The sequence below is a fragment of the Notamacropus eugenii genome, chromosome 1 (assembly GCF_028372415.1).
Source record: "Notamacropus eugenii isolate mMacEug1 chromosome 1, mMacEug1.pri_v2, whole genome shotgun sequence".
NCBI lineage: Eukaryota > Metazoa > Chordata > Mammalia > Diprotodontia > Macropodidae > Notamacropus > Notamacropus eugenii.
Genome location: NC_092872.1, coordinates 164,004,452 through 164,025,697, shown reverse-complemented (window position 1 = coordinate 164,025,697; position 21,246 = coordinate 164,004,452). Strand labels below are relative to the sequence as shown.

The window sequence follows — 21,246 nt, the reverse complement described above, 5'->3', positions numbered from 1 at the left end:
TCACTTCTGAAATACTTGAAGTAAGATATGATGCCACAATTCTTTCTGAAGCCTCTGATTTGGGTCTTTCACAGTGTTTGGAATTCCCCTCAGTTTCTGTACTTATTTTTATGCCACATAATTAACACCTTGTTATATAATATTCCATTTTTCTAGTTTTTCATTACATATAATTTAAGAACTTTATTACATATTGGTTTAGAATGCCATTGCAATCCTCTTAATTAACCATTTCATTTCTGCTTATCAGAGTAGATGTTTAACAAATGTGTATTAAATGAAATTGTATCAGTAAACTTCTTGTGGATCAGGGCCATGTCTTATGTAGTGATGCCTTAATTAGAAAATTCCTTGACATGAGATGAGAGGTCCACAATAAAAAAGTCAACTCTGTGTGTGGGTTTTTTTTTTAAACAAACAAACAAACAGACAGACAGACAGACACAAAGAGCCCTTCTGAAATCATATGAAGCAAATATGTTTTTATTTCTGTTTTTGCTTTTTTTGAGCAAAACAAGCAGAGTGCAGAAAATGCTAGATTTGAAGTTATGGGTTCAAATCCTATTCTGTTGCCTATTTGTGTGACCAGATATTAAACACTTTGGGTCTCAGTTTCTTCACCTGTAAAATGTGTTGAATTAGATTACCTCTAAGCTTCTTTTAAATTCTAAATTGGTTTTCCTCCCTCAATTGAAAGTAAACAGAGGGACATGTAAATTCTGGGAAGTTTCTTTCCTATGTCTTCTTCATTCCTTCCCTTCTTCATCCTTTCCCTTCCAATACTTTGTAGTGAGTATATCCCTCACTTCAAATTTCTTCTCATTTCTTCCCATTGGGAACAGTTTGAAGATAATCATTTACAACTTTTAATGAAGTGACTAATTATATGAATTCATACCAATGTTAGGCATACAAAGAAATATAAACTACAATCCTAGTTCTTCAGGAGCTTTTTCACTAATTGATTCTAAAGAAAACAATATATGTGCCCTTAAGAATAAAATATTATTAAAAAATAGTACTGGTTAGTACACAATAAGGACCTGGAGGAGGCAAGAGAAGACTCCTTTAAGAGAAGCTGGATCAGATAGTTTCAGTGCGCAAGACTTCTGTGACAAGGTGAAACGATCACCAGGCTAAGCTGATGCTGTGCCTTCTGTGATGAGGAGGCAAGTCAGTCTTCCAAGTATTAGTTGCACTCATTCCCTTTAATCTATCATTAGTGAGGTGGGGGTGGCTGTTGAGTTGAATAAAGTGGCTTATTTTGTGATACTAACACTTGTGACTGGATGAATGAATGAATGAATGAGAGTTCATACTGACCCTCAGTGATCCTTCTGTTTCATTATCCTCTTCTACTTTGAATAAATTTCCTTTATTCTGGCTATACTTATGATTGAATAGTAAGAAAACACAGGAGATCAAGAAGAAAGGAACGAATTTTCCTGGAGTGGTAAGGAGGCAAAATGACTCTCCTATTGGCTCCACGCTTTTGTGGATGGAATTGGTTCTCAGTCTAAGAGCTCAAGTTGAGAGTCTTACAAGTCTTTGTAAGGGGAAGGTTTACCTCTTCATCAGACAATGTAGCAAAGGAGAAGGGAATGGAGAATAGGCATGAAGAAGAGGTTTGTGGCATGAAGTGGTGTTTTTTTTTTTTAATATGTGACTTTGAGTTTCAGTTGTAGAGACTGCAGCGATTTGCTGAGTACCCAGTTCACACTAATAAAACTCAATGGAGCTTAAAGCTTTTTCATCTCTTACCTTTTATGGATATTGAGAAAAGGGACACAGGATTAGGAGAATTTACCAGAAAAAGTCATTCTACTTGCCCATCAAAAGAACTGAAGTTTTCTAAAAGTGAATAAAGCATTTGCTCATACATGGGAGGAAAGAACTCAAGCAAAGAGGGATAGGATTGATAAGCCACTAGTGAGCTGCTTTCAAACATCTCACTCTCCAGCACTTTTGACTTCTTCTTTGTCCTTTGCCTCCTGGCTGAGCTAGGTGTGAGCTCTTGGCTGTTTCCCTCTCACTTTTTAACTGGACTCCTGGTGATTGGTTGACACCAGTAAGGTGACAGATTCCGAGAGGCTCTTGGGAATCTAGCATCTATTTATCTTATCTAATTTTGTCTTCCTGGCCTAAGTTTGGTGCCCAGAATCAGAGTCCTGTTCTGCTGATTCAAGAATAAGTAATTTCTTTCTGTTGATTCTCAGTTCATTTTACTGGGATGCTTCTTTCCTTATTCAAATATCTGCCTCCATCCCTTTGTCCCTAAGGAGCAATGTGGTTAGATAGTCAAAGAATCATAGAAATTAAGTACTAGAGTGAATGTTATGAATCATTTAATTCAATCCTTCATTTTACAGATGAAGAAACCAAGTCCTGTAGAGAGAGGTTAAACCTCTTATCTAAAAATCATAGAACTGGTTAGTGACAGAGCCAGACCAAGTTCCTAACTCTCCCAATGCCCAATGTGGATCCTTCCACTGCAATCTGAAATGTCAAGGCAATATAAGAGGCATGCTGGACATAAGACAGAATGGACCTTTACTTTTCACTTTCTGAAGTTATAAATCCCTTCAAAGCTTCCTTCCCACTTGGAATCATCAGCTTCTGTGCCTGTCTAAAATGCCAACTAAGTTCTAGGTGAATTCCCTCAACTCTTCTCCATTATTACTATATTCTCTTTTGTCTTCATATTCTCCTTTCCAGTCTCAAAGTAAAATATGGTCCTTATTTTTTTGCCAAGGATGGTTCCTCTGCCTGTGTCATTGATCCTATTCCCATTCATCTCTTCCTGGGCAAAAATGTGATGGAGCCATTTTGCGGCAGCTCTTTACTGTAGACTTCTATCAAGAGTAGGCTCCTCCTTGTTTCTCAATTGCCAATCAACTTTGAAATTGCACCAATCACTGGGGACATATAAGCAAAGTTCATAATGTCATCATATCAAAAGACTGATGTGAATGTCTAGCTCCACGGAAGGTGCCCCCTTCTGAGAAAGTTCCATACTCTATGGTCTCCTCAGTTTGACTGAGGGATTCAAACTGATCAAAAGTTCTCCTTGTCACCTCTGCTATAGCAGAAAATATAGGAAGATATATGATAACAAATTCAAGGAAGAAACAAGCAGTGAAGAATCATATACTGCACATGGCTACAGTCATGTAAATTAAAAGATTGCTAAATGGAAGATAAAGTCTGAATAACTGAAAAACATCGGTAACGGTCTTAGAGTATAGATAATGAGGCATATTTCCTTTTTCTTAGCAGAGAGGATGTGGTTATTCAGTTAAAATATTACATATATTATGAAACCTTGTCATTGAATTGGGTTGTTTTTGCTTGCATGTTTTCCTGTTAGGAGGGAAGGTTCAATTTGGGTGAGAGGGAGTGGTATATCCAGAAACAACAATATAAAAACAAAAGTCATTGAATATATATATATATATATATATATATATATATATATATATATATATATATATATATGTGAGTGTGTGTGTGTGTATGTATATGCATGTGTATGTATGCATGTATATATAAACACACATATATACATACATGCATATATACATATACACACACACATATATATGTACATATATATGTATATATATATATATATATATATATAAAATTTCACTCAAGGTGAGTAAGTCACTGGTGGAACTGGGACCAGCAATTCAGTCTCCCGATACCTACCTAGTTCCATACTTTCATTTCTCCATGATTCCTCCCAGCTCATGGCAATTGAAAAGTTATTGATGCTGGTGAGAGAGCATTTATGATTTCATCTCTCCTTCCCCCAAATCCAATCAATTCTCTAGCCCTGTTGGTTCTTCTTATTGACTTACACTGTCATCTCCTGTTCAGCTTTTATCATCTCTCTACTAGTCTATAATAATAGGCTCTTCATTAGTCTCCTTGCCTCTAGTTTCTCCTCTTCTCTTCATTTTTCATACAGCTGCCAAAATAATTTTTTCAACGTACTAGTCCTGTCATGTTTTTGTTCAAAAGACTTCAATTGTCTGCTGTTACCTACTAGATAAAATGAAAGTGTCGTTACATGGTATATAAAACCCACCTACTATTTTTAGCTTTGTTTTATACCTCTTTCCATGATGGACCATATGTTCTAGCCAGATGACAGCACCAGCTGTTCCCTGATCTTATCCTGCCCTCTCCTGCTTAAATACATGCAGATAGGCTACTGTCTTCCTTTATGCCTTTGATACACTACACTTTTTCTCCCATTGAAATTCTTCTTCTTTCAAGACCCAGTTCAGGTGTTACCTTCTCCCTAAAGACTCAGACAAAGTCAGTTCTCCCTCATTTTGTATTTTTTCCTATTTTGTCTGGATTACTTCTTTGAACTTGTACCCTATTATATTTATCTGTGTACATAGTTGATCTCACCTTTTTATATTTTGAGTACTTTAAGGGTTAGGAATTTATCCTTAGTTACTAGCATGGAACATAGTAAATAAATACCTGGTAAATCAAATTTAATTAGCTTTTGCTTATTACTGATGTTGCAATAGGTAGCACCAATGCAATATTCACAGCACGAATGGCAGTCATGAATATCACGGCACAATTCAGAATCACAAAATGCCACAAACTCTCCACATGGAAGGCAGAATCAAAACATTTATTCAGACCCAAATCCATCACAGCAACAAAAATCTATCCACAGTAACAATGCAGAGGACAACACCATCCCTAAGTTTTCCCCCTGCTAGGTTTGCCACAAAACAAGTCCATTACACGTATCACAAGCAGGTTCTCAAACAAAATCACAATCACAAAATCACTCATGCTATCCAGAAGCCTGCATCCTTCCTAGCTCTGACTGCTCTCATGACTAACTTCCTCTCAGTTCTGCTCTAGCTCTGCATCTTCCTGCTCCACCCAGTCAGCAAACACTTCCCATCATGGGCTCCATGGACCTATTAAGGAATAGGAAAGGTTTTCCAATTCAAATTACCATTATACAATATGAGGCTTCCTTTTCTAGTAATTAGGTGGTAAGAGGAAGTGTTAGAGGACCTAGATATGATTCCTGACTGCCACTTTTGTGATCTTGTACAAACCACTTGTGTGATCTGGTACAAGCCACTTATCTTTTATGGGACTCAGTTCTCTCAAATATAAAACAAGGAGGTGACCTAGGTGACCTCTAAGATTCCTTCTAAGAGGAAATATGCAATCTTACTATCCTATGTAGAATGACACAACCAATGAGTGGAGACAAATTTTATTTTATTTTTTTTATTAAATTTATTTATTTAACTTTTAACATTCATTTTCACAAAATTTTGGGTTACAAATTTTCTCCCCTTTTATCCCCTCTCCCCCCAAACACCAAGCATTCTAATTGCCCCTATGACCAATCTGCTCTCTCTTCTATCATCCCTCTCTGCCCTTGTCTCCGTCTTCTCTTTTGTCCTGTAGGGCCAGATAGCTTTCTATACCCCTTTACCTGTATTTCTTATTTCCTAGTGGCAAGAACATTACTCGACAGTTGATCCTAACACTTTGAGTTCCACCTTCTTTACCTCCCTCCCTCTCCACCCCTTCCCTTTGGAAAGCAAGCAATTCAATATAGGCCAAATCTGTGTATTTTTGCAAATGACTTCCATAATAGTTGTGTTGTATAGGACTAACTATATTTCCCTCCGTCCTATCCTGTCCCCCATTACTTCTATTCTCTCTTTTGATCCTGTCCCTCCCCATGAGTGTTGACCTCAAATTGCTCCCTCTTCCCCATGCCCTCCCTTCTATCATCTCCCCCACCCTGCTTGTCCCCTTATCCCCCACTTTCCTGTATTGTGAGATAGGTTTTCCTACCAAAATGAGTGTGCATTTTATTCTTTCCTTTAGTGGAATGTGATGAGAGTAGACTTCATGTTTTTCTCTCACCTCCCCTCTTTATCCCTCCACTAATGAGTCTTTTGCTTGTCTCTTTTATGAGAGATAATTTGCCCCATTCAATTTCTCCCTTTCTCCTCCCAATATCTTTCTCTCTCACTGCTTGATTTCATTTTTTTTAAAGATATGATCCCATCCTCTTCAATTCACTCTGTGCACTCTGTCTCTATGTATGTGTGCATGTGTGCATGTGTGTGTGTGTAATCCCACCCAGTACCCAGAAACTGAGATATTTTAAGAGTTATAAATATTGTCTTTCCATGTAGGAATGTAAACAGTTCAACTTTAGTAAGTCCCTTATGACTTCTCTTTGCTGTTCACCTTTTCATGCTTCTCTTCATTCTTGTGTTTGAAAGTCAAATTTTCTTTTCAGCTCTGGTCTTTTCATCAAGAATGCTTGAAAGTTCTCTGTTTCATTGAAAGACCATTTTTTCCCCTCAAGTATTATACTCAGTTTTGCTGGGTAGGTGATTCTTGGTTTTAGTCCTAGTTCCTTTGACTTCTGGAATATCCTATTCCATGCCCTTCAATCCCTTAATGTAGAGGCTGCTAGATCTTGTGTTATCCTGATTGTATTTCCACAATACTTGAATTGTTTCTTTCTAGCTGCTTGAAATATTTTCTCCTTGACCTGGGAACTCTGGAATTTGGCCACAATGTTCCTAGGAGTTTCTCTTTTTGGATCTCTTTCAGGCGGTGTTCTATGGATTCCTTGAATATTTATTTTGCCCTCTGGTTCTAGAATCTCAGGGCAGTTTTCCTTGATAATTTCATGAAAGATGATGTCTAGGCTCTTCTTTTGATCATGGCTTTCAGGTAGTCCCATAATTTTTAAATTGTCTCTCCTGGATCTATTTTCCAGGTCTGTTGTTTTTCCAATGAGATATTTCACATTATCTTCCATTTTTCCATTCTTCTCTCTTTGTTCCGTGATATCATGCTTTCTCATAAAGTCATTAGCCTCCATCTGTGCCATTTTAATTTTGAAAGAACTATTTTCTTCAGTGAGCTTTTGAATTTCCTTTTCCATTTGGCTAATTCTGCTTTTGAAAGCATTCTTCTCCTCATTGGCTTTTTCAACCTCTTTTGCCAATTGAGTTAGGCTAGTTTTCAAGGTGTTAATTTCTTCAACATTTTCATGGGTCTCCTTTAGCAGGGAGCTGATCTGCTTTTCATGCTTTTCTTTCATCTCTCTCATTTCTCTTCCCAGTTTTTCCTCCACCTCTCTAACTTGATTTTCAAAATTCTTTTTGAGCTCTTCCATGGCCTGAGCTCACTGGGTGGGCTGGTACACAGAAGCCTTGATTTCTGTGTCTTTGCCTGATGGTAAGCATTGTTCTTCCTCATCAGAAAGGAAGGGAGGAAATGTCTGTTCTCCAAGAAAGTAACCTTCTATTGTCTTATTTCTTTTCCCTTTTCTGGGCATTTTCCCAGCCAGTGACTTGGCCTCTGAATATTCTCCTCACACCCACCTCGCCTCCTGATCCTCCCAACCAGCGTTTGGGGTCTGAGATTCAAAAGCCTTAGGGCTTTTGGCAGGGGCAGGGCTGCTATTCAGTGTGAGAATTAAGTTCAGGTGGTGAGGTCAGGGCAGGGCCACCTCTCAGGCTCAGTTCCCTCAGGGGGTTTATGCATAGACCTTCCACAATGTATCCAGGCTCCTGCCCGCTTGGGGAGCCCCTGTCTGCAGCCGTCTCTCAGCTTCTACCTCCCGGGGGGGCCTGAATTATGGGGGCACCCCACTCCCCTCTCGACCCGCCAAAGAGACTCTCTCACCGACCCCCGTCACCTGTGGGTGGAGGGACTTTTGCGGCCGCTGGAGATCCCGTCCCTGAAGCCTGCTCGGATCTGTATCTCTCAGTGCCGCGGCCGCTGCCGCTGCAGGTCTGGGCTGGGCTCTGCGTCTGCAGCGCAACGGACCTTTTGCGAGAGGTTTGCAGGTCCCTCTGTGGGTGGAGGGACCCCTGTGGCTGCTGGAGATACTGTCCCTGAAGCCTGCTCGGATCTTTTCCTCTTGGTGCCGCGGCTGCGGCAGGGCTGCACTCAGCTCCCAGTCCCGGCGCCCAGCCCGCAGCACGAAGGACCCCCTGCGAGAGGTTTGCAGGTCTCTCCAGAACAGAAATCTCCCTCGCTCCAATGTTCCGTGGCCTCTTGGTGCAGAATTCGCCGTGAGTTACTTCCTTGTAGCCGTTCTATGTGTTGTGGGTTCGGAGCTATGTGTATGTGCATCTTTCTACTCCGCCATCTTGGCTCCGCCCCCCAAATTTTATATTAATAGTAAATGAAGCAGCTAGGTGGCACAGGGGATAGAGCAGTATGCTTGGAATCAGGATGACTCATCTTCCTGAGTCAAAATCTTGACTCAGATACTAACTACAGCTGTGTGACCTTGAGCAAGTCACTTAACCCTGTTTGCCTCGGTTTCCTTATCTATAAAATGAGCAGGAGAAGGAAATGGCAAACCACTTCAGTATTTTGCCAAGAAAAATCCAAATTTTATCACAAAGAGTCAAACATGACTGAACCAACAAAACAAAACAAAGCAAATGAGAAAATTCTTACCTACATGTCACTTCTGATTTTCTGGAGTGATGTATTTAATTATAGTGATGAGGAATGGTGAGAAGGGTTGAGCTCTTCTGTTTCCCCCAAAAGAATCAGAGATTGGACTGTAGGTATAGATTCCCAGGTAGTATTTGACTCATTCAAGTATGTAGTCCCTAAAGAAGCACTCTTTATTCATGCTGAAAGTAATTTTCAAATCAATAAGCTTCGTGAATTAATTAACTTGAGACATGAAGATAGAAGTGACATAAATCCTGCTCCCTAAGTAGCTTACAGTCTAATATGTTGGAAAAGAAATGGACATAAATGACTATGATACTAGGTTATGATATGTGATGCTTCAATGGAGGAAATCTGCCAAAGTGGGATGAGAAATTTGGCAATGCCACTTTCAGGGACAGTTGATATGATGAAAAGGTTTAATGAAAGAGGTGGCATCTTGGTTGAAGGAAGAAAATAACCTCAACAAATAAAGACTGGGAGGAGCCTATTCCAAGTAATTAACTTGAATATAGATTTATGTAATGTTGGCCCTGAAAGAGAACTTAGAGGTCATCTAATTCAGTTTCCTCATTTTCTCAGTAAGGAAATAGAAGTCCAGAGAGGTATATGACATTTCTAAAGTCACATATCTATTGAAGAGAGCCCACTGATCTTACAATTAAAGAATTTGAGCCAAGGTGCTGTCACAAACATTAAATTTGTGTCTCCTAACTCTTAGTAATATTGGAAAAAAGGTTTCAATTTCTATTTCCTCTTTCAGCAAAACTTTGATCATAGTTAATAAGTAGTGACTGATGGGAAATTCATTTCTTTTCCCTTGCTTTTTGGTTGAAGGACCAAAGAACTCCAAATAACTAGAAAGTAGACAAATTACAGGAAAATTAAGAAATTTGCAGGGAGAAAATCCAGTAATAGATAATGGAGTTTAAATATCATATCCACCTCAGATTTTCCATCCTTGGAGATCATGAATATTAGAGCTAGAACATCTTATTACAGGCCATCTTGTTCAGTTGCTTAATTTTACAGAAGAAGGACCTGATGGCCTGGTAGTTGCCCAAGGTCACACAACTAGATAGTAGTGGGTCTGGGACTCCTTTTCCTCACTCCCACTTCCTGCTCCTTCATACCCATCCAAGTATAAGAGTTGACTATATGTTAGACTAGTGGTCTGATAAGGCAGATTTAAATGCACAGGTTCATTTATAACCCTTGTAAATGTAATTATGAAACAAATGAATAGCCTGTGATGATGCCCTCAGTTAGGAAGAGAAACTTTCTAACAACCAGTAAAGGAGTTGGAATCCCAGGTCTGAGCTAGGAAAAGCTCATTATTTCCAATGTGGCTTTCCTGTGCCTTCATTCTATGAACCAAAGGAAATAAGGAAAAGTACAAAGGCTATGGTGAACCAAAGATGTTTGTGAATAGCACTTGATAAATCAGAAGTAGTCTATCACATAATAAAAGGACACATCTACAAACAAGTATAAATCATACTCACCTGAAGTAATTTGGGGCAGGGATAAAGACTGCTACTTCCTCCATGTCTTTTATTTTTTTCTTAGTATGTCTGCTACCTGAGAGAGTGCCTGTGATTTAAAAAAAAACAACAACCCACTAATGCATGAAAAATATTTGATGCTGACCATCTACTGACCATGTCCCTTCCTTCTAAGTATCCTCTCCCTTTCTTTCTCTCAAGAACTTAAAATATAAAATAAAATAAAACAAAATCTCTGCAGTGGAAAATTCTGCCTTCTCAACCCTAACAATCTTTAGTGACTTAAGGCACTTCCCAAGTCAGCAAACCTAGTCCTAGTCAGAAGGGTTTTATGTGTCAATTCCAGAGTTCCCTAGTTCCCTATCCTACTACAGACACTTAGAACTTTTATCTATTGTTAATATGTATAATGTTCTTAATGATAGACTTGTGGCCTCCCTGCAGAAATCTCCTTACACACACACACACACACACACACACACACACACACACACACACACACACACACTCACCCTCACCATTTCCCCTCAATAGAATGTAATCTCCTGAAGGGCAGAAATATTTCTTTTTGCCTTTGTATCTCAACACCTAGCTCAGTGCCAGGAACATAGAAGGTGCTAAATAAATGTTATTTTAATGGAGTCAAAATTCAGATCTCTTGTCTATTGATTTAATTTTTCTACCATGTGCTGAATACTTTTTGAGTCCTGATGATAGTAAATAGGGGGGCAAGTGTTTGTTTCCCTTTAAAATTTATTAAGTGAATGTCTCATGGAGGAAAAAATAAAACATTTTTTATTAATGATGATTCAATGTTTTAGTGAGAAATGTTTCCTAGGAATTTTGCCCAGCTTATTATGAAAAATGCAAAGTAATTGATTTGGCATTGTTGTTGCTAACTTGGTGTTATTTAAAGTAGATCAAAAGACTCCTTCCATTGATTTTCATCATCAAGTATACTGTCTTGCTCTTCCTGAGTTGAACAACGAAGTCTTGGTCTTTCTCTAGTTTTCCATCTTAATGGGCCAGAACATGCTTGGTAAAGAAATGTCCCAAAAGTAAAAAGTTCAATTAATTATATGAAGAGTGACAGCTCAGATGGACGCATACTTTGAATGATCCGTGGCACAGATTCTGGCAGAGATTATAGACCCTTCTCGTTTTCTCACCTTGTGAGGCTATATCACAAATTTCACAGTAAAAATTATGATGACAAAAATAATTTTATTATGACAGAAAAGACTGCCATAAAGTTGGATTCAAGTATGTGAGGTACATGTAGCCTAAATTAGTCTCTGAACATATGTTAGGCAGGTGGGTGAACTATTTCAGGTCATTGGTGCATAATTTAATATAAAGGAGCACTAGTGTAATTAATGGAAAATTAATGGAAATTGTTATTGCGTCTTGTGAATTGCCTAATTCAGATCCAGAATGAGCAGCCCTACTTACCTGAAAACACCTAGCTTGTATAATATAAACATACTTACAAATTCTTCCATTCAAACTTATGTCCTCTCTGTTTTTTAAGGAAGATGAATTTGACTTTTCATTGTTTATGGCAAATATGGTAGTATACAAGAAAATGGTGTGGGTATTTAAAGCAAGTATTGACTCAATAGTAAATATTATTACTATTTAGCTAAGATTATTAAATTTGGTTTATATTTTGTATTTAAAAAGATCCTACAGAACTTGTTGATGTGTTTCATTATTACACAGATTCTGACATAATGTGGGTAAAGTGTTGTATTCTAAATATTAAAATTTGTATAAGAAAACAGTTGATGGCACGTATTTAACTTTAAAGTTAATTGATCATCCTGACTCCTTGATATTAGTGTTACAAATGGGTTTTGTGGAATTTTTATAGTAGATACATCTTCTCTTGGTCACTTTATGTTTTAATTAGTGTTAATTAAGCAGATGCCAATAACAATTAAGGGACAGCTAGGTGATGAAGTGTATAGAGTTCCAGGCTTGGAGTACGGAATACTCCTCTTCTTGAGTTCAAATCTGGCCTCAGACTTTCTAGTTGTGTGCCCCTGGGCAAGTCACTTAACCTGCATTGCCTCAGTTTCCTCATCTGTAAAATGAGCTAGAGACGGAAATGACAAACCTCTCTAGTATCTTGGCCAAGAAAATCCCAAATGGGGTCATAAAGAGTCGGACATGACAGAAAGATGACTGAACAAATAACAATGAAATGTCACTATCCACTACAGTTCTAATTTATCCTACTACTCAACTATTCTCTTTTCCCTTATCATTTGAAAAATAAAAGATGAAGTCAAGAATACTATAGTTGAGAATTTCCTAGTTGAAAAGGGATTACATTTCTTCTGTTTGATCCTGAAGGGCAAAGTTTGAACTAATGAGTTCATGAAAGTACATTGAATTTGGTAATCTAAAGATCTGGGCTCAAGTCCTCTCTCTAATGTTTTCTAAGTGTGTGATCTAGGACAAATCACTTTATAACTTTGAGTCTCAATTTTCTCATCTGTAAAACGGAGAAATGATAACAATAACAATAATTGTAACACGCAGGATGGTATAATGGATAGAAAGCTGGCCTAGGGGCCAGGAAGACCTAGTTTCAAGTCCTGCTTCAGACATATACTGGCTGTCTGAATCCTAGCCAAGTTACTTAATATTATAATGGTCTAGGCAATTCTCTAAAGACTATAAAGTGTGGAGAAGGTTCTCAGCTAAATTGTTATGGAGAGTTTGATCTTGGGAGTTTTCCTGTACCAATGAAATCACTGTTCAAGTACCTACTTCTCATAAAAAATTAATGATAATAACAATAATGATAAATTTACTATTTACTTCATAGGAAAAGGAGAGAGATAATCCCTTTGTGAACTATAAAACTATGAAACATAAGTCATTTATTATAGGGAGTCGTATTTCAGCTGAACATACATATACATACATACATATACATATATATATAGATGTTCACACACATGAATGAAATATGTTCCACAATATAGCTGTCCAATAATGGAATTGACTTAGTTAGGAGATTATCAAGTTCTCCATTATTGAAAATCTTCAAGTGAGTTACCAGAGATATTATACTTGGGTTTCATGATTTTGATAGTTTAGAATAAATTTATCTCCAACATAACTTCCAAATCTAAGATTTTGAGTTTCTATTATATTTCCTATTTTAAAAGAGTTTCTTTTCCAGTTACCATCCCTAATATTGTCATCATGTCCTATGCACAAATGAATCTACCACATTCGATAGGATCTAGGTCCACTCTAGGTCAATAGGCAAGGAATTGCTAAAACGCATCTGGAGATTTTACCTATCTTAATGACAAAATCAGATTAATTGGGCTAGAATCCAATTATTTGCTCATGGATCTACTAAGATTACAATCTAAATCCTGAGCCAGCAAAAGAAGGGTTCAAAAGAGCCCACAATGCCTAAGACTTTCAGATTGGCTCTTATCCTCCTCCTTCTCTTGTCCTTAAGTAGTAGTGTAAGAGAGTCCATAGCACTTGGAAATTACTTCTTAAACCTATAGTACTTCACTTTTCAGTTTCTCATTGAGATGTCATCTTATAGTTTTGTGGAAAGATATGTGTATTTTTAATTTTAAGTAAATGAAATCTTTCATCTATAGTAGTCATGTGTTCTCTATTTGTTTTAATGTACCTCAGAGAAAAGTCCATGTGCAGTGCAGATTTACTTAGCAGCAATGGGGATGGTGATTAAGAAGCTAGAATCATCTGGCTGGGTCATTTGATCTCTTTTCATCTCATTTCTTAGGGACTAAATGCAGCTTGAAATAAAGTTTTTTTTCTTTTTTAAATAAGCAATCAGTGCCATTCATCCAATAAGAAATGTTGAAGGAATGATATAGTCTTTTCTGTCTACAACAAAATTTCTGTCTACAACCTTTTCTGATCTCCACCACAAACTAACCACTCAGGCCTTTCAGAGGAGTTAATTAGTGTCTGGGTTAGAGAAAGCTGAAGGATGACATGTTGATGTAGTACAGAGTCACCTCCTACTATCTTACCCTAAGATATAAAATATGAACATCCTATTGTAAGATAAATTAACATTACTGACTTAGTCATTGGGCTCCAATTGAACCAAGTAGTTAAGGCATTATTTGCCAACAGAATCAATCTGGACAATTGTGACATTTTGATGCATATAATTTGGAAGTAGGTAAACTCATTCAAACATGATAATGTCTGAGGAGACTGGAATATAACAAGAATGTGAAGGATAGCATGGTGGATGCCAGGAATAGAGCCTACAGACTATGGGGCAGAACAACTGTATAAATGTTACCTGCTGAAGTATCTCTAGGAAAGGGCTAAGGCTTGGGTCTGGAGAGTGGGAGGAGAGATGCTAGCTAGGGTCAAATAAACTAGAGTCATAAGAATAATTGATTAATAAAAATAAGTAATATTCTTCCTTCCTTTCACCTCCTGGCTTCTCTGATGTTCTTCAAGTCTCTTCTCAAGTCCCATCTTTTGCAAGTGGCCATTCCAGGTTTGGGTCAGCTCTAACTAATTATTAAATTTTCTTTACACCTCAGAAATTTGACTGTAACTAGATATCAGATCCTGATTTGTTTTGTTGGTTGTCTTGACTTAAAGAAACATTAATCATGCAGATTAAAACCATGTGTGCATACATTTGTTTCCCCCCTCTCCCCCTCAACCTGGTTGTTAAATATTTACCATCACCACCCTGCATTGCTTTATAAACATTGCTTGAGCTCATCATGGCTGCAGTAAAAGGCTCAGAGAATGAAGTCATTAACAGTTGGAGGCCTGGGAATAATAATAGCAATAATAATAACAGCTGACATTTAAATAGTGCTTTATTATTTGCAAGGTGCTCTATATCTATATCTCATTTGAACCTCACAGCATTTCTTATCCTTTCTCCTCTCCAGTAAATGCTAGTGCTTTCCCTTTGAGGTTATCTCTAACTTACATTTATCTATATCATCTATATCTATATATCTATATATCTATATCCACATTCATATCTATATCTATCATCTATCTATCTATCTATCTATCTATCTATCTATCTATCTATCTATCTATCTGTTTGTCTGTCTGTCTGTCTATCTATCTGTCTATCTCTGTTTGCATATTGTTTCTCCCATTAGAATGTGAATTCTTTGTGGGCAGGGACCATGTTTTTGCTTTTCTGTGCATCTCTGTCATTTAGCAAAGTGCCTGGCACATAATGCATAATAATTGCATGTTGTTGATGAAGATAAATACATGTGTATATATCTCACCTAATAGAATGGAAGGAAACTCTTTGAGATCAGAGATTATTTCATTCTTTCCATTTGTGCCCCAAGTGCCTAACACAATACCTGAATAAAGCCGGGCTTTTACGAAAGGTTGCATGATTGATTTTCCATTAGCTTCGTGTCCATTTACCTTTCTGTTACTCCGGTAGCTCCTGAATTTTTCTGCTTGTCTGTTCCTTGCTTAGGTAGGGTCCAACATGTAACTGTTGCCTCCTCTCTGGAATCTGCTACATTGCTGCTCTAGGGAGGGTCCATCATTACCAGAGAGGTTACTTTGTCAAATACATTACAAATTGAAAAGTCCCTTATAATTCATGCCAATTTAAGGGAAGACAAAGGAATAATTAAAGTAGGCATTACAGTAGAGATACCAAAGAATTAGAAAACTAACCTGTGTGGTACATTGATTGTAACACTTTAAAACATCTAATAGAAATGATTTTCCCATTTAGCTTCCCCAAATGGTTGTTTGTTTGTGGGATTGGATATTTCATTGCTACAGGGGAGTCCTTATGAGGAAACCCCCTCTACCAATGTAGATCAGTACCTTCTTTGCAATTTTTAGTCTTAGAAAATTGCCTGGGGGACAGAGAAGTTAAGTGAATTGTCCAGCATGACCCAAATGGTGTGTGTCAGAGGTGAGAGGAGAACCTGGGTCTTCTTGACTCCAAGGCCAGCTGTCACTAGCATACAGCCTCTCTGAATAGATGAAAGAAATTCTTTTTTGCTCCTTTTAACTTAACCCCATCTCCTATCTTTGTCCAAAGGAAATTGATCTTCTAAGTTTAATAATATGAGCTTCATTATTTTATTTATGAATATTGAGCCTTCAGGGAGCAGGACTGATGGATGGAGAGGGCCCTGGCTAGTTCAGGTGTCTGGAGGTATGTTGATGAGTTCTATAGAGACACAAATAGAGTGCTATTAATGAATCTTTTCTATTTTAATTTATTTATATGTCAAAGTATAATGAGTACCATGATCACTTAAAACTACTGTATTTAATTTTAAATTTAAGTAATATTGTATTGAAGAGTGACTATGTAAACAGAAAATGAACTTTTAATTGAAATGGAATATGACTCTTCGAATGATTTGGAATCATTCTGTTTTACCTTAAAGGAACCATGCTTATCCTACTCCCTGGGAAAGAGAGTGTCTTTGCCCCCAGCTGTTTTTCCATTTATCTTTTTTTCTCTTAAAAGGTTTTGTAGCTGGCCTTGCTTCATGTTTCATGGTACTGATCAATTTTTCAAGATCTGGGACTGTTTTTTGCATAAAAGGGCTCATTTCTCTCCTGATATCTGATTTTCTCACTTGCTAAGTATGAGGAACCACTTGATAGTTAAAGATAAAATGACGGTTTCTTTATTATTTGGTTTTGTAGGGAAAGAAGAATGAGAGTTATCAAACAAGATCTGTAGCAAAAGTCTGTCTTTCCAAGCCTTCCTATCTCGGCTCAAAATCTTTATCTTTCAAATTCAAGAGACAGTGAACTCCATGGTATGTATTATACCTCCCTTATTAGAATATGTGATCTGAAGGTTAATTCATCCCTTCTTGCAGCAATGACTTTCACATACTAAATGAGTTCCTGTCTTATTTTTTTTCTCTATCACTTCACATTAAGTTAATCCTGTGGTCTTTTTAGAGTAGAAGCTGCAAATGAGATACAAATAAGTTTTCTTGCAAACTTCTTAATACGAAGAAGGCCTACCAAATAAACATTAGAGGCAATGGGGTATGGAAGAGAGAACATTGTTTGTAAAATCACAGGACCTGGTTTCAAACCCTACCTCTGAAACTTACAACCTGTGTGACCTTGGGTAAGTCAAATCTCCCTGAACCTCAATTTCCTTATTTGTAAAATGAAGAAGTTGGACTAGATGATCCCCCAAGTTCCACTTACCTCAAAAACTAGGATTCTGTCATCTTTTGATTTAACAACTGAAAATACAATAAGACTGGAAAATAAAATTGAGTAAGGTGTCAGAAAACTTGGCTTCTAGTCCTGGTTCAACTGCTTTCTTCTGAGGTGTGGGACCTCAAGTAAGTCATTTAAATTCCCAGAACCACAGTTTCTTTTTCATCTGTTAGATGGGAATAATAATACTTACCATGCTACTTTGTTGTCATTCAGTCGTGTCTGATTCTTTGTGACCCTATTTGCGGTTTTTCTGGCAATGATACTAGAGTGATTTGGCATTTCCTTCTCCAGTGCCTATTTTACAGGAGTGAAAGCACTTTGAAAATGGCAATAACACTTTGTACAAATTCGTATTATTTTTGTTAACTACAATTTTAAATCTGAATTAATTTTCTATCACAGTCTTCTTGTAGAAGGACTTCAGTATCTGAAATTATCATGTTCTCCTCTACCCTTTCCTAGACCTGATCCAAATCTTCTAAACCAACGCCTTCGTTTTACCATAAAGAACCTTAGAGTCAGGGACATAAAGTGATTTGCCCTGCTAACCTAGGATTTGAAAGCATGCTCTCTTGATTCCAAATTCAGGGTTTTTCAATATAACGGTCAAAGACTGGATTGGTTAATTGGGAACCAATCGCTTGATGTATTTTTGAATTTATTGTTTAAAGGAAATAGGCAGCAGAGCTTAAAGGGTAAGATTAGAAATAAACAGGTAAAGATGAATTATGTTTATTTATCTTTTCCCACTGTAGCGTTCTTGTGTTAAAGACATGGGGAGATTTATCTCAGTAGTAGTTTCCAGTTTTTATTTAGCAGTACCTCCTCATTTTTTTAAGGAAAAAAAAACGTGCCCCATTCTCACTTATTGTAAAGTAACAAATGCAAATAATTTTCTTAATTTATCCCTTATTTAAAAATTTATTACAGTTTTATAACAGGCACAAGCAAATCATGAGCATATTAAAATTTTGTGGCACACCCAGATATTTACTGGTAAATCATTTATATTTTATATTCACAACTTATAAAATAACAGTAATAATATTAATATTATGGTGGATTTACTTTAAGTATAATATCTCCAAATGTGTCAATTATGATATTACTATTAATTCTTTTTCAATCACTAGTCAAGATTGATATTGTGATCACCTATAGGAGAAACCATATTTCACACAAATAAGGTGCTGTGAATATTAATAAAAGTAGCATTGCTTTGTTCGAAAAGGAATTTTTATTTGCCAAAAACCACAATGTAAAAAGATTTTTTCAGATCCAAAAGTCTGTTTCAAAACAATATCAGAAGAGAAGTCTATTAGCCACTTTTGCTCATAGAGAGCAAGACCGAAGGTATCATATTTGCCCTTGACAAACAGATTTCTTAGTCATTTATATTTAGAAATATCAAGGTCTTAAAAATAAAATTGAATCTGCTGGGTTTAATGAAGTGATTAATAATCAATTCTTTCTTCTATTTCATTTGTAGGCAGGGTTTTCTTTCAATTGGTGAATATCAAAATATCATTTTGTAAATTTATTGCACATAATTCTTAATATTTCAGAAAAAAAATCACAGGAATTTCAGAACTTTGCATTGATTTGTTTAGAGTATTATAATCATTTAAAAATATGCAAATCTCACTAGTTGAAACACTTAACAACTTCAAGCAAAGTTGTAGGATGTAAAATACAACCATATAAATCATTTCTTTTTTTCCCCAAATTTGTTAATTTATTTGTTTTCAGTTTTCAACACTCACTTCTATAAGTTCCAAATTTTACCCCCTTTTTCCACCTTCCCTCCCCAAGATGACAGGCAATCTTATGTTGGCTCTACACATATATTATTATTAAATATAATTTCACATTAGACACGTTGCATAGAAAAATTAAAATGAATGGGAGAAACCATGAGAAAAACAAGACAAAACATAACATAACAAAAGAGAAAACAGTCTGTTTCATTCAATGTTCTGACTCCATAGTTCTTTCTCTGGAAGTGGATGGCATTTTGCATCATGAATCCTTTGGAAATGTTTTAGATCCTTGCATTGCTGTGAAGGGCTAAGTCTATCAAAAACAGTTCTTGCATATGTACAATGTTCTCCTGGTTCTGCTCATTTCACTCAGCATCAGTTCATGTAATTCTTTTCAGGTTTTTCTGAAATCCAGTTGTTTGTCACTTCTTAAAGCACAATAGTATTCCATTATATTCATATACCACAGCTCGTTCAGCCATTCCCCAGCTGATGAGTATCCTCTCAATTTCCATTCTTGGCCACCACAAAAAGAACTGCTATAAATATTTTTGTACATGTGGGACCCTTTTTCCCATTTTTATGATCTCTTGGGGATACAGTCTTAAAAGTGATTCTGCTGGGTCAAAGGGTATGCACATTTTTGTAGCCCTGTGGGCATAGTTCCAAATTGCTCTCCAGAATGGTTGGATCTGCTCACAGCTCCACCAACAATGAATTAGTGTTCCAACTTTCCCACATCTTCTCCAATATTTATCATCTTTCTGTTTTGTCATGTTATCCAGTCTGATAGGTGTGATGTGGTACCTCAGAATTGTTTTGATTTGCATCTCTCTAATCAGTAGTAATTTAGAACATTTTTCCATATGATTATAGGTATATTTAATTTCTTCCTCTGAAAACCACCCATTCATATCTTTTGACCATTTATCAATTGGGGAATGACTTGTACTCTTGTAAATTTGTCTCAGTTCTCTATATATTTTGGAAATGAGGTCTTTATCATGGATACTAGTTGCAAAAATTCTTTCCCAAGCTTTCCTTGCAGTTAGGTGAGCTCAGTTGGTGTTGCCTGTGTCTCACTCAGTGCTTCTTATTTGGTCCTTGCCTGGCCTCAACAGATGCCCTTGTTTCCCTTCTTTCTTCAGCCCCAGACCCTGCTGGCACCGGTGCCATGACACCTGCTTGCTGTTATAATATAACTGTAAAAATAAGCCATACCCAACGTCCCATTTCTGCAGAGGAGTTCCTGATGCCAAGATACAAATCGTTAACCTTGGTAGACAGAAAGCAAAAGTGGATGAATTTCCATTGTGTGGCCACATGGTATCAGATGAATATGAACAGCTGTCATCAGAAGCTTTAGAGGTCGCTTGGATCTGTGCCAACAAGTACATGGTGGAGAGCTGTGGTAAGGATGGCTTTCATATTGGTGTGCGGATACATCCTTTTCATGTCATCCATATCAATAAGATGTTGTCCTGTGCTAGGGCTGATAGGCTCCAGACTGGCATGTGGGGAGCCTTTGGGAAACCCCAGGGCACTGTAGCCTGTGTACACATTGGTCAAGTTACCATGTCAGTTTGAACCAAGGTACAGAATAAAGAACATGTGATTGAAGCTTTGCATAGAGCCAAGTCCAAGTTCCCTGGATGCCAGAAGTCTAAGAAATGGGGTTTCACTAAGTTCAATGCTGATGAGTTTGAGGATATGATAGTTGAGAAGCAACTCATTCCTGATGGCTATGTGGTTAAGTACATCCCCAGCCAGGGCCCCTTGGACAAATGGTGAGCACTCCCCTCCTGAGGGGTGTGTTGTTGTAACATCTACCTTTTCTTGCAGGCATAAATAAATTAGCAACTACTATAAAAAACAATTCTTCCCCAGTTTTCTGCTTCCCTCCTAATCTTGGTTGCATTGACCTTGTGCAAAAACTTTTGAATTTAATGTAATCAAACTTACACATTTTGCATGACATAATGTTCCTCCTCTATCTCTTATTTGTTCTTAAATCCTCCCATTCTCCTTAAGTCTGACAAATAAACTATTCCTTGGTTCCCTAATTTGTTTATAGTATCTGTCTTTATACCTCAATCATGTGCCCATTTGAACTTTATTGTGATAAATGGTTTCAGGTGTTGGTCTATGCCCAGCTTCCACCACACTATTTCTTGACAAGTGAGTTCTTATCCCAGAAGCTGGGGTCCTTGGGTTTATCAAACATTAGACAAGTATAGTCATATACT

At 37.2% G+C, this 21,246-nt stretch overlaps 1 pseudogene; it reads left to right on the top strand.

The window, feature by feature from the left end:
• Nucleotides 1-20,791, top strand: part of LOC140509674 (large ribosomal subunit protein uL16-like) — a 68,383-nt pseudogene extending 47,592 nt beyond the window's left edge.
• The last annotated feature ends 455 nt before the right edge of the window (nt 20,792-21,246 follow it).